Here is a 13,758-nt window from a genome sequence, read left to right as displayed (position 1 = left end):
TGGACGACTTGGGCGTTGGGCTTTGAAGCTTCAAGAATATAGCTTTGACGTAACCTACAAGTCTGGCCGACTGCACCAGGATGCTGACTGCCTATCTCGTAATCCTGTAGGTCCCCCTGACCTGTCGGCGCATGATTTGGACGCCTGCGTTTTGGCCATCTCTGACCTCACCGACATACGCAGTGAACAGCTCAGTGATGCCAATCTGCGGTCCATCATCCAAGGTCTACGTTCTCATGACTCCGACCCGTCCCTCGACTTGTTCGTGCTCCGTGATGGCATTCTCTACCGGCGTAACATGAGCTCCGAAGGCCCAGAGCTTCTACTAGTTCTTCCCGTTACGCTCCGCTCTACTGTTCTTGAACAGCTTCACGACGTCCCAACCGCCGGACACCTCGGAACAGCCCGCACGTATGATCGCGTACGGCGTCGATTCTTCTGGCCAGGCCTTTACCGTTCTGTGCGCCGATACGTTGCATCTTGCGAGTCCTGCCAACGCCATAAGCGTCCTTCGCTGTCGCCGCCCGGCCCACTTCAACCTATAGACATTCCTGCCGACCCGTTCTACCGCGTCGGCCTCGATCTCGTCGGACCATTTCCAACGTCGCTGAGTGGGAATAAGTGGATTGCCGTCGCTACTGACTATGCGACACGATATGCTATCACGCGAGCACTACCGACAAGCTGTGCAACTGATGTTGCGGACTTTCTGCTGCACGACGTCATTCTCCACCATGGAGCTCCACGTCAACTGCTGACCGACCGTGGTCGCTCATTTCTCTCAAAGGTCGTCGACGACATTCTTCGCTCGTGTTCTACGCGTCATAAGCTCACCACTGCATACCACCCGCAAACTAATGGACTCACTGAGCGCCTCAATCGCACGCTGACCACAATGCTATCTATGTATGTTTCTGCGGACCACCGAGATTGGGATAACACTCTGCCTTACGTGACGTTCGCCTACAACTCGTCACGCCACGATACTGCTGGCTTTTCCCCCTTTTATCTCTTGTATGGCCGCCATCCCACTTTACCGTTTGAAACTCTCCTACCATCAGATACCTACACTCCTACAGAGTACGCCCGCGATGCAACTGTTCGAGCTCAAACAGCTCGCCAGATCGCACGGGATCGTCTTTCTGCCTCGCAGCTGTCTCAAAAGTCTCGCTACGACAGCCATCATCGGGCCGTGTCCTACTCCCCAGGATCGTTGGTCCTGCTCTGGACACCTTGCCGCCACGTTGGTCTGTCATCGAAGCTCCTCTCCCGCTATTCCGGGCCGTATAAGGTCTTGCGCCAGCTTACTGACGTCACGTATGAGATCGCCCTGTTGGACAGTGCATCGTCATCGTCTGTCCCCTCTACTGACATTGTGCACGTATCCCGTCTGAAGCCGTACTTCTCCGCCCATGATCGTACTCTTCACTAAGCGCCGAGACGGCGCTCCCAGCGGCGGGGGCTATATGTTACAAGCCGTGACAAACAAGCAGGAATGCTCCATCGAGTCGATGAAGACGACGATCGCAAGAGCGCTCGCGTTGTTGTTGTTGGTGTTCCGCCATCTTGGCTGAAGGACTCCCCGTGTATATCTTGTAAATACATTTCATTCTTTCTTTCTTAATTGCGGGTATTCTCACTCCCGTGACAATATCTTCTCTTAGTTTAGTTATTTCGTTGGCCATACGCTATCAAGACAAGCATTCACGTCGCAAAATAAAAGAAAAATCAAATCGAAAAAGCAAAGAAACCCGGCCGCAGCAACGATAAGGTGTATGCTATAGTATTAGTGATATTGTAAAGCACCAACCTGTAGCAAAAATGAAGACAAGCGTTCAGGGTTGCAGTAGATGCGTTGTCGCTGCTGCCAAGTGAACTCTCGCGAAGCACTCGTTTTTCAAGCTTTGACGTCGCCGCCGATGCCGCAGTTGATTGGCTCAGCTAACAGTCGTGCCTGCAGCTACCAGGAAAATTGTTGCCGTGTCCGCCACTTCAGAGACAGGCTTGCAGGACGAACTGGTGGGGGGCACAACTTCCAGCTTCGGAAACGGAGATTCTGCAGGAAAAATGTAGACAAGCGTTCAGCGTTGCAGTAGATGCGTCGTCGCTGCTACCAAGTGCCTGACAGTCAGACATGCAGCACTTACAGAGTATGAAGAGAATATGAATGAGTTAGGTTGCAAAATTTTCGCCCTTATTGCCTGTACCGAGCAGCATTGGCGTAGTTCTAGGAAGCAAGATTGCACAATAAGTATTCAGGAACGCTATCTGGGAATGAATTGCGTCAAAATACTGCTGCTTTACAAAGGCCAGAACTACGGCGAGAACTTGTTTTAGGAAAAAAGCAAAAAGAAGGAAAAGAAATGAAAGAGTAGTGGGCTCACCAAATAAAACAGAACAAAACGTCCACGCTACGCTTCGTGAAACCACCTGGGCTGGAACGGAATGGTATTATCTCCTCGCGGGTTTATCGGTGCTCTCGAGCAACTTTATCCGTCGGAAAGGGCTATCTTTCTCAGTTATGCGGGCAGCGTGCGACAATATAGCGGTAAAAAGATCTCATTCGAAAAAAATAAATAAAAACCGGGGCCATAACAAGCATCACTCTGCGTTTGGACGCGTGATCATACTCGTGACGCCGTGAAATGTGCAAAGGTTTGTTGGATCCGTAAACAGGCGCAGCTGGTGCACAAGGAAGATCGTGGCCCATCGGCAGAAACACACCTGGCAGCCTAGCTACCCACCTACCACGCAAAACCTTGCACATTCTGTTTCTAGGACAAATTTACGAGGTGTACATTAAGGCTGAATTTGAAATTGTACAGAAAGTATGAAATATCATTATGTACTGAGTGTATACCCGTTGTGTCAAAACATTGAGAGTAGAGGTCTACTTGAGGCTAAAAGAGTCATATGGCCTCTACACATTTCTTTAGACGGTCGTCTGGTTAACCTCATTGCCTTTAGTATTGTCGCTTTCTCTTTCTCTCATTCTGAAGTGAGGCACTGGAATTTGAACCGCATACCGGACTTTGTGTCCCCTCGCAACGCACAAGCAAGTACTGGTGGCGATAGTTGAGTTACTTTTCACTAATTCAATTTGTGTTCACAAAAAAGAACGTTGTATAGCGCGCTATGCATTCACGCATAAAATAATATATACACAACTTACGGGAAATAAATGCAATAGGTTAGAATATGTACTCAGCATCATGTGCAAACTGTATACTTGCAAATATTTAGGTGTACTCCGTAGAGCCTTTTCAGGCGTAAAACCTCAGCAATCATTATACCTGTAGAGCGTTTCCCGGTCGGCTAACAAAATTTGTCCGTTAAATTTCGCGTCTGTGGGCTGCATAGCTGGTGGTGAAAGACAAACCAATAAAGCATTTCTTAGCTAAGGCGATTCCTCTGACATTTATTGAGCGACGCTTTATTAACTCAGATATATCGGTGTAGTACGCTAAAGATCCGGAGCCAGTGAGCGTACAGGGATGCGGTTGTGGAAGGTGCGATGGGGACATGCGTATTTGCATGCGCCGTCTTCTTATAAATGATGCTCACCGTTCCTGACATGGCAATCTGATCTTTTTTCGAGGTGACTTGTCATTTTGCATTGCCACATTACACTGTTGCTTGTATATTAACACATATATGCCCAAACTCAGAAAAATTGAGCGAACAAGTATTTTTATTCACGAATAGGGGATTTATGCCCACAATACAATGCACAAAATATTTATTTACTGTCAGGTAAGTGCAACACAGTTTTGCAGCGCTTTTTACACAGAGTTTTTTTTCGTGGCACCGTGCTCACGTTGTGTATTTGCAATTACGGACAATAGTATGGTCACTGCTACCAAACTACTTTTAGCACGAATGGTGCAATGGCTGGATTTTTGGAATAACTTGAAGAGAAAGAAAGCGTCATAACTTTATCTATCCTCCTCTCCAGAGCCTCTCCCGTACAGAGTACACGTTCGCTCAGATGAAATAGTCCGTACATAGTAATACTAAGGACAAACAATATGAAGGCAATGGCGCATGTTTCGGCAGATGCCTGCTTCATTTGCTATAAATAGCTCCAGTCGTCACCTAAAGAAGTAGCGATGTTAAAGCACACCACATAAGCGCCCTACATATAGGACACTGGGCATATATTTGGGTTAACGCATGGCCGTCGTTGCTGCCATTAGCAACTGAAGTACTGCGCTCCTGAGCACGAGAATGAAGGTCCTGTGCCCGGCTTGGAGGAAAGGAAGAGTTAGGAAGGAGTACTGGTAATGTGCTACAAATAAATAAATAAATAAATAAAGCCAGAAAACTTGAACCATCTCCCCGAAGGGAACCCTGATGGGATGCGAAGCAGCAGCGGTGCGCACGGCGTTGACCCGGTTGAAACGGGCGTCGACGCGGGTGCTGGAAGAACGGTTTGAAGCGAAACTCGGTGTAGCGTTTACTCGAGTAAACGTTTGTTTGAAACGCAAATACACGGGAGGCGGGTTGGGCTTCGTGTAAATTTCATTAAAGCGTTTGGCAAGACTTCGTAGTTGTTGTTTCTTCAGAGTCGAGACACGGGTGCTGGACCGGAGCAGGCGCGCGTTTCGCCTTGACTACCACGGGTGAAGTCAGAGAGAAGAGACACGTCCAGAGGTGTTGCGAGCGGGAGGAGCAGCCGGCAGCTGCGGGCGCTGCGGCGAGCATGCTGCGGGCGAGGGAGAGAGTGACGTCAGCGCGCACCTGCGAGGGAAGCGTGCGAGGGGAGCGTGACGTCAACGCAAAGCTGTGGCGTGACCTACTTGGCAACGCTCCAACACCTACGGCGAGGGGAACGCGTTGCGGCGCATTCGTACGGACGCACGTAACGTACGGCGTTACACACGTGAGTCAAAGAGCTGCTTCGCATCTAATAAGCAGCACGTGAGGCACACACCCACCAATCATCACTTGTCCCGCTTTTCCCGATTGTGGAAGTGCTTCTGAATAGTTTTTTTTTATCCCAGAAAACGTCGAAGTTGGCAAAATCGCGATAGATGAATGTACCAACTTGATGCTCGAATGTTAATGCTAATATTTCGAGAAAATAACTACAGTAGTTTAACAGATCAGTTATGCTTGTTGGCGGTCAGTCCGTGAATGTTCATTTGGGCAGCGTTCACTCACGTTTCCAGATAGAAATAGATGATGGGGACAAGCCCCGTGGCGATAATGTCACTTATTAGAAAACTTCAAAAGCACGCACATAATTTTTTGTTGTATAGTCTATCTGTGTCTAGTTGCACGAGTGGCTATTCATGACAGGACTTAGAACTCGTTATGAGGGGCTGTCCTGAATGTCAACAGCAATGATATCGATTAAACAGAATAATAACAATATTTGATAATGATCTTTTTTTTGCGCATTAAAGTTCCTTGGGCCATGAGATAACGAATCGTTATAGCGAGCAGCCCTGACGTCAGCCTGGGGCATGCACCCCAGGCTGACGTCATGAGCTGGACGACCGGTGACCACGCCTGCGAAAAATATTGCCGAGCGCACGAGCGGGACTACTTCTTTAGTCACGGAGGAGATCGGCTGCCGTGCTTCGGTCGTCTGGGCGAGGCCTCTACGGACTTTTTAAGCTGTATCCGACCATAGGCGGTGCTGGCGCATCGCAACCATGAGCGCAACGTAAGGCATATCCAGTCAGCCTTCGCAAAAGAAGAGCCGCATGGCTCGAGGATGACCTCGAGGGCTTCTCACCTCACCGAGAGCGTTCTTGGCTCTCGGTTCGACGGGACGCTACAGCCGCAGCTACTGCTCTTTCCTCCTTCTCTCTCTTGTTCCAAGTAAATGCAGCAGCGATGAAGGCATGGCTACTTCAGCCGACTTCACGTCGCCTTCTTCCACGCTGCAAGGGTTCTACCAGTGCGTGAGAGTGCGAAGACGAGGAGAACCCTCGTGGCACATTAAGTGGAGGGAAACGTTTGGTAACATGTAGCTTCGCTGGTGCTCCACCCTCAGAGAGTTGAAGTTCAAAGTCATTTTGTGCCAGGGACCACCAAGACATCACTAACATGTTTCCGCCACGGATATGCCGTTAGTAAAATGTGCACTAACGGATGACAAAACTAGAAGAAAATGTTTCACGGACGCGAACGACCTGCGAATTGAACCCACGACCTCTCGGTCCGCGATCACAGGTGCTGAGCGTTCTACCCACTGCGCTAGCGACGCACACGCACGAGGCTCCACAAACAGGCCTTATATCTCTGGCACATTCTCTCTTGCACGGTGCACTTGGTTTGCGAGGTCGTGTCACCGTCTGCGAGTGGTGAAGTGAAGTACTGAGTCGTGACACTAACGAGCGCCTGTAGGCAGCGATTTGCTGACGACGCAGTTAGGGCACCACGATGCCAGCCAAACAATGCTGGCCGCGCTGGCCAGTGTTGCCAAAGGTGGCTATTTTTCGCCAAATTGGCGAATTTGAGTGGCCCGTGGCGACCTAAAATTATGAATGGCGACATGGCGAATTTTTGGCGATTTTCGGCTTAGGTCTCCACTGAGTTATGCATCCTAAGCTGAGTGGCTTCCCTACGAATGATCGTCAACATTCTCTGTATTTTTCTTCGTTTTACACCCACGAGTAGAATCTGCACATTACGCGTTATTCGGTATGTCCGTCCTGTAATTCGTGTGTACCTTCTCAATTCATCTAGATGCAGGAGGTACTGTAACGCCCCCAGCTACATTCTAGCAAAATGTAAGTCAGCGGACTGCCTCGCAAACCGCGAGGGGCAGTGTTTGACTATAAGCTTATAGCTTTCGGATCAGTGGCGGCCGGTGTCATATTAACTCACACTGAAAAGGTGTAAGACTCACCAGTGATCGGTTCCTATAACAATTCTGTTGTGTTAGCTTCAGTAAACCTTTTAATCCTTTTAATTCATATAAGGTTACGTAACGCTGTCTACAAACAACGCTTTCACGGTTTTCGCCCAAGGTTTACCACACTTTTACCTTTCAAACGAGCGGACAGGGATAGAAGGATATCATGACCGTCTCATGCACTCCCATGGTGAAGCGGGCGATACGACTGGCATTGAAAAACGTCAACAACATTTAAGGGTCTTAGCTCTTCTGTATTCACTGGGGCTATACGTGAGTGGAAATTTGTTATTACTAGATATGCCGCCCACATCTAGAATGGCGACTTTTTTGGCGAAATTTGTAAAAAATTGACTACTTTTGGCGACGTTTTGTCATCGTTTGGCGACATTTACAAGAAAGGCAGTGGCAACCCTGGCGCTGGCATCGAGGGGGCTCCCTTGACTTTAAGTTACATGCTTTTCCTTTTGCGCTAGCCGAAACCGTCCTCGGCAGGGAAAGCTTTGAAAGCTTTGTTGCGTCTCATAGACAGACTTTAAGCGGTGTCGTTCTTCGTATTTTTGTTCTTTTTCTTCTTCTTTTTGTAACATCCCTTTTCTATCATCTTTCACTTCCCCTTCCCCTTTCCCCAGCACAGGGTAGCGAGCCGGTCTGAGAACTGGCAAACCTCCCTGTCTTTCCGTTTTACTACTCCTCCTTTGCCTTCTGCGTCCTGTTATCGTGTGACCGTTGTTGCCAGGGTATTGCAGCTTCCACATGCACCAACGGTGTTATTCAGCCACCTCAATGCTTCGAGTGCAATAGCACTGACAAAGAAAACTTCTTCATTAAGCGCCGCAGAAAGGCAACGATGTCCACAAGCGAAATCCACGCTTTGGTGGAGCGAGAGGCACACCAAAGGAGTAGTTTCACGTGTTCACTGCACAAGGTAAGAACCTCTGCCTCCCGCGTCCCTGAAGTGCGGTGTGGTAGCGCATGCATGAGCAGGGGCGCAGGTTACCCTATTACTGGGGAGCACACATTTTGTCATTTGTCCCCTCAATTGACGACGCTTTGAGGAGTTGATATCGGCTACCAGTGCTCATTATGTATTTGTTGATAAAATCTTTGCGCAGGATTCACCTTGTGATGTGTCCAGGTATATGTTAACAATATTGCTGCCACAAGGGTTAAATCAAGATCATGAGCGTTTGTCGTCGCGACGGAGATGTGCCGCGAGGCGTCGACGTTCGTACATTCACGTCAAACGGTGCTATAGCCGCCAAACACCAATAGACATTGTGCACACTTTCATATATCAATGCAGAATAAACAATCAACTACTTCTGTGAACCTACGTTTCACTTTAGTGTTATACCCATTCCTATGACGGACGGATCAGTCATATTTTTAACACGAAAGTGTTTTCTGCCGGGTTCCACCAAGTACCTCCGTTACGGATATGACGTTGATAAAATAGATGCCCACGGGTGAGAAAGAAAAAAAACCAAGAAAAAGATCCGCCGCTGGGAATCGAAACCACGACGTTGCGGCCGCGACTGTACGCGCCCGACGCTTAACCAACTAACCTAGCTTAGCAGATATTGAACATCTCATGAACGCGCCTTATCTCTCTCACTCATTCTTTCACGCACGGTGCTCTCTGTTGGCGGTGTGGCAGGCGGGGCGGTGCCGCGGTCTGTGAGAGGTGAAAGGAAGTAATGTACAATCGACTCTTACTAGCGCTTACTCCGAGATTGCGTGCGATATCGGAGGTCATGGTTAAAGCGTCTCGATAGCAGCGAGGGACACTGGCCGCGCTGGCGTCGCCGAGGCACCCTAGACGCAGTTACGTTCTTTGCCTTTCGCTTCGTGTTAGCGTGCGCCGGCTCATTGGAGTAGTGCAGCTTCCACATGCACCAACGGGATTTCTCCGCCGCCTACTACTTCGATTGCGAGAGCACCGACTAAAAAAACTGCTGCAATACGCGTTGCAGAAAGGACACGATTTTGACGAGCGAATGTCGTGCCTTGGTGGAGCGAGAGAGAGGCCAGCGGGACGCACGCGTTTGCGGATCAAGCTACAAACCTCTACGAACTAGGTGTCAACATGGGTGCATCCACGCCAAACGGTGCTATAGCTGCCAAACACGAATAGAAATTGTACAAGCTCTCATATACCGCTACAAAATAAGCACTACTTCTGTGGAGACACGTTTCACTTTAGTGTTATACCGATTCCTATGACGGAGGGATCAGCCATGTTTTTTTTATAACATGGTATATCCATTTTTTTTAAATTCCAGAATCTTGCACGGGTATGCAAACACACATGTGCAACTTACATAGTTTTACTGGCAGCACCAGCATGTTTTCGAGAAGAAGCACTCATAAGCTCGGCGTTTAAGCAGCGCACGGAGCGTGTGAGCTACAGCGACCGCCGAGCTATTATATAATTTCTTGAGTGCTCATTCGTTCTGATAGTTTTCACAGTGAAAGTGTTCACACGCAGCGCTCCTGACAGTAGCGAAGGTTTATAAGCGCTTTCATAAAAGTAGGTGTAATGTAGAATGGGAACTATAGGGTAGGGGCGCAATCGAATAAAAATTCGTCGGCTACGTCTAAATGTATTGTCAGTTTTCAGCTAGGTGCTCGACACTGTATTTTCTCACGAACACTACTGTAATAATACTGTCAATTCCACGCAATAGAAAAGTATCGAAAAGGGCGTTGAAAGTCATCATGCTTAAGTTCAAAAATCTTCAATTTTGTACCGCAAAAATTCAATGTTAGCGTAGAAGTCGTCTTTTAATGCGCAAGGGCCTTCACGATTGTGTGACCTTAAACTGCGAAAGTAGAACGCTTTCTTGCTTCTCGTAAAAGATAACGCAAACAATAGATCCATATAATTCGTAAAGTCAACAACTACTTATGAGCTAGCTTATTGCGGAAGACTACTGCATTTAAAATAAAACCGAGGAGGCCGGTAGAGTTGAAGTATACGAAACGGTAGTTTGATCTGGTATCATTCAATTTCCGAGAGGAACAGCAATGCAAAAAAAAATTCTCCAATGCACCGGTGAGCATAAATAAATTGAATATTACAGAAGAAAATGTAGAAATTGAGCGAGAAGAATCACAAAGTGGCCGCGTACAATTGTAACAATAATCTCGCTCTTACCAACGTCGGCAATAATTTCGGTGCCCCGAAAGCTTGCAAAACTCTGCAGCTGCAACAAAGTGGCTCTGAGCGGAATGAGCCGAAATGAAATATTTCAGCGAGTCGTTGATCTGACGTAAATGCAACGATAGCAGAGCAGTTATAAAAAAGGAAAAAAAAATTCATTAAGTCAATCTTCCATTGGCTGCGTATATGGCAACGTGTTTACGTGCACCCTGTGTATTCCGCAATAATGAAGAGGTGCCCATTTTGAGTCAGTAAGCAGAGGAAGCAGGTGGAGTTCAAAGCCCCTCTCTAGCATCACAAACACGACCGTGTGCTATATAAAGTTGCGGAGATAAATGAGCGCAGCGCACGTTGCGCAATGCAGGTATGCGAGGAGAAAAAACGCCAGGAATGCACGGAAAGCCCAGCAGAGTCACAGCGAAAGCTCGAAGAGCCCCATTTGTAGATCCCGTTATAAACTCTCTTATGGCTACTAACACAAGGCACTAGCAACGTATCCACTACGCCGAAAATCGTAATTTTTGTGAAGTTGGAAGCACCCACCACGACATTACTCGTCATTCTACGGAGAAGCGAGGTTCCATCTGTAAGGCGTTATGTGCACTTTGTTAAAGCGACGGTTGATGACGGTGACGATATATGACTGAACCCTTTGTAATGGGTTGGAAGCTTTAAACGACCCCTTAGTTGCGTAATTCGCGTTGTGTGACGCCCGGTTCTTATTTAACTCTGCCACCGCAGTTTATAACGTACGCTAACGCGACAACGAGAGAGAGAGAGAGAGAGAGAGAGAGAGAAGATTAACAATATTGACACCCTAAGGAAATGGGCCATGGGAGCATTATGGGCTTCCTTGGCAACCAACAGAAGTGCACTTGCGAGGAACCCACTACGCTATAAATCATCATATGCTGATGCTGTGGCTAACGACGATGAATAATTATGACACAGCCCTTTTTAATGGGTTGGAAGAATTCCACAGCCCACTCGTTGCGCAATTCGCATTGTGTGACGCCTGGTTACAAAATTCGCGTTGTGTGACGCTTGGTTGTTGTTTTACTCTTCTACCACGCTACATTACATATGTTAATGTGGTTCCTTCCCGACGTGAAACCGGTATAGGGTGTTTTGGAAAGCAGTTTCAAGCACCGGCGTGGTTCTGAGGTAGGACACTGGGCTCACACGCAGAGGGTCCAGGCTCGAACCTCGTTCCGTCCTGGAATTTTTTCTTATTTCGTTTTTTCTTATTTCGAGCGATAGTGCTTACGGACACCGGCGGCGGCGGACAACTACGGCGCCAAAAACGGCCCTTGTTGTGATCTCATAACAGCTTTCGGTGTAAAAAAAATACAGGCACACTTTGCATTCATGTGCATTATATTTACGGCGAAAGCTGTTATGAGATCACAACAAGGACCGTTTTTGACGCCGTAGTTGTTCGCCGCCGCCGGTGTTCATAACCACTATCGCTCGAAATAAGAAAAGAAACGAAATAAGAAAACATTTCCAGGATGGAACGAGATTCGAACCTGGGCCCTCTGCGTGGGTGTCCAGTGTTCTACCTCAGAGCCATGCCGGTACTTGAAACTGCTTTGCAAAAACACCCTATACCGGCTTCACGTCGGGAAGGAACCACATTAACATATGTAATGTAGCGTGGTAGAAGAGTAAAACAACAGCCAAGCGTCACACAACGCGAATTCTGTAACCAGGCGTCACACAATGCGAACTTCGCAACGAGTGGGTTGTTGAATGCTTCCAACGCATTACAAATGGCTCCGCCATAATTCTTCATCGTCATCAGCCACAGCATCAACAAAGTGCACATAATGCCTTACAGGTGTTTAGCAGGTACCACGGTTCTCCGCAGAATGAAGAAAAATTGCATAGTGGCTGCTTCTCTACTTCACAAAAATCATGACGATTTATAGCGTAGTGGGTTCCTAGCAAGTGCACTTCTATTCGTTGCCAAGGAAGCCCATAAGGTTCCCATGATCCACTTCCTCAGGGTCTCAATAAAGTTAATTCTCTCTCTCTATCTCTTTCTCACGTTAGCGTATGTTATAAAGCATGGTGGGAGAGTGACATAACGACCGGGCGTCAAACAATGCGAATTAAGTAACTAGTGGGTCCTTTAAAGCTTCCAACCCATTACAAAAGCTCAGTCCTAATTCTTCATCGTCATCAGCCATCGCATCAAGCAACTGCTTATAATGCCTTACAGATGGCACCTCGCTTCTCCGCAGAATGACGAGTAAATGTCGTGGTGGGTGCTTCCCAACTTCACAAAAATTATGATTTGTGGTGTAGTGGGTACGTTCCTAGTGTAGTTGTATTAGTAGCCACAAGAGAGTTTATAACGGGCTCTAGAATGCCGCTCTTCGAGCTGTCGTATATATATATATATATATATATATATATATATATATATATATATATATATATATATATATATATATATATATATATATATATATATATATATGTATATATATATATATATATATATATAGGAAAAAGGCACACGCTTCTAAACAAATCTTTATTTGTCGACGTTTCGATCGGAAACCGATCTTCGTCAATATTGCAGCGAGCCGTTTATCTGGCGCACATGCAACAATTGCAGAGAACTTAAAAAAACGAGAAAATTTTACGTCAGGCCAATCTTCAATTGACTGCGTATATGACTGCATACACGTGTATTCTGTTTATTCCGCACTAATGTAAAGGTGACCATTTTGAGTCAGTTAGCGGAGGAAGCAGGTGGAGTTCAAAGCACCTATGTAGCATCACAAACACGACTGTATGCTATATGCAGTTGCGGAGATAAGGGAGCTATATATTGTCGCGTGGTCGTGACGTCGACGAAGACAGCAGTCAGGACGTCCGAGATGAAACTGTCTATTTGGTCAAACTTCTGGCAGGAAAACTGAAAGTCAAACTACAGCAATACACTGAGAGCGGCGAACAGAGCGTCGACCGTCGGTCAACTGACAAGCGGTCAAGCGTGTCGGCTTTTATACAGGCGCTATCGAACTTTCCGGCGATATCGCTGGTGGCGGCGTTACTTCTCGACAAAGCTGGAACATTCGCGTGCGGCGCGCAATCTTAACAAATCGACCTGCTACAATAGCGAAGCTTCTCGAACACTCCTTCGCGGACAGCGTCGAGCGTTGATAACCGTCCTTGCTGGTCAGACCCGAATACATCAAAATAAAACAAGAAGTGGGCGTGGCATTGCCCCCCTCTCAAAAGCATCGTCCCGATGCTTGTGAAAGAACATAGAAGAGAGAAAAAAAGGAACAAGTGCACACACAAATAAATTACAATTACAAAGGAAAAAGTAGAGTTCCCAGGTTTACTAACGCGCAAACAACGGCTTAAGGCGCTCGACATGGACGACTTCAGGTCGTGCGTGGCATCGCTGGGAGTTCGTAATGCCGTCCGGAATGGCCTCGTAGTCAAGAGCGCCGAGGCGTCGAAGAACCTTGTACGGCCCGAAGTATCACCGAAGGAGTTTTTCCCTAAGCCCACGTCGGCGTATCGGCGTCCAGACCCAAACACGGTCGCCGGGCTGGTATTCCACGAAGCGTCGTCGAAGATTGTAGTGACGGCTGTCGGTGTGCTGCTGGGTCTTGATGCGCAGGCGGGCGAGCTGTCGAGCTTCTTCGGCACGTTGTAAGTAAGCGGCGGCGTCGATATTTTCTTCGTCGGTGACGTCTGG

Source organism: Rhipicephalus sanguineus, chromosome 11 (assembly GCF_013339695.2).
Source record: "Rhipicephalus sanguineus isolate Rsan-2018 chromosome 11, BIME_Rsan_1.4, whole genome shotgun sequence".
Lineage (NCBI taxonomy): Eukaryota > Metazoa > Arthropoda > Arachnida > Ixodida > Ixodidae > Rhipicephalus > Rhipicephalus sanguineus.
The sequence above is the reverse complement of the archived record's forward strand: the minus strand, read 5'-3'. Positions refer to the sequence as shown.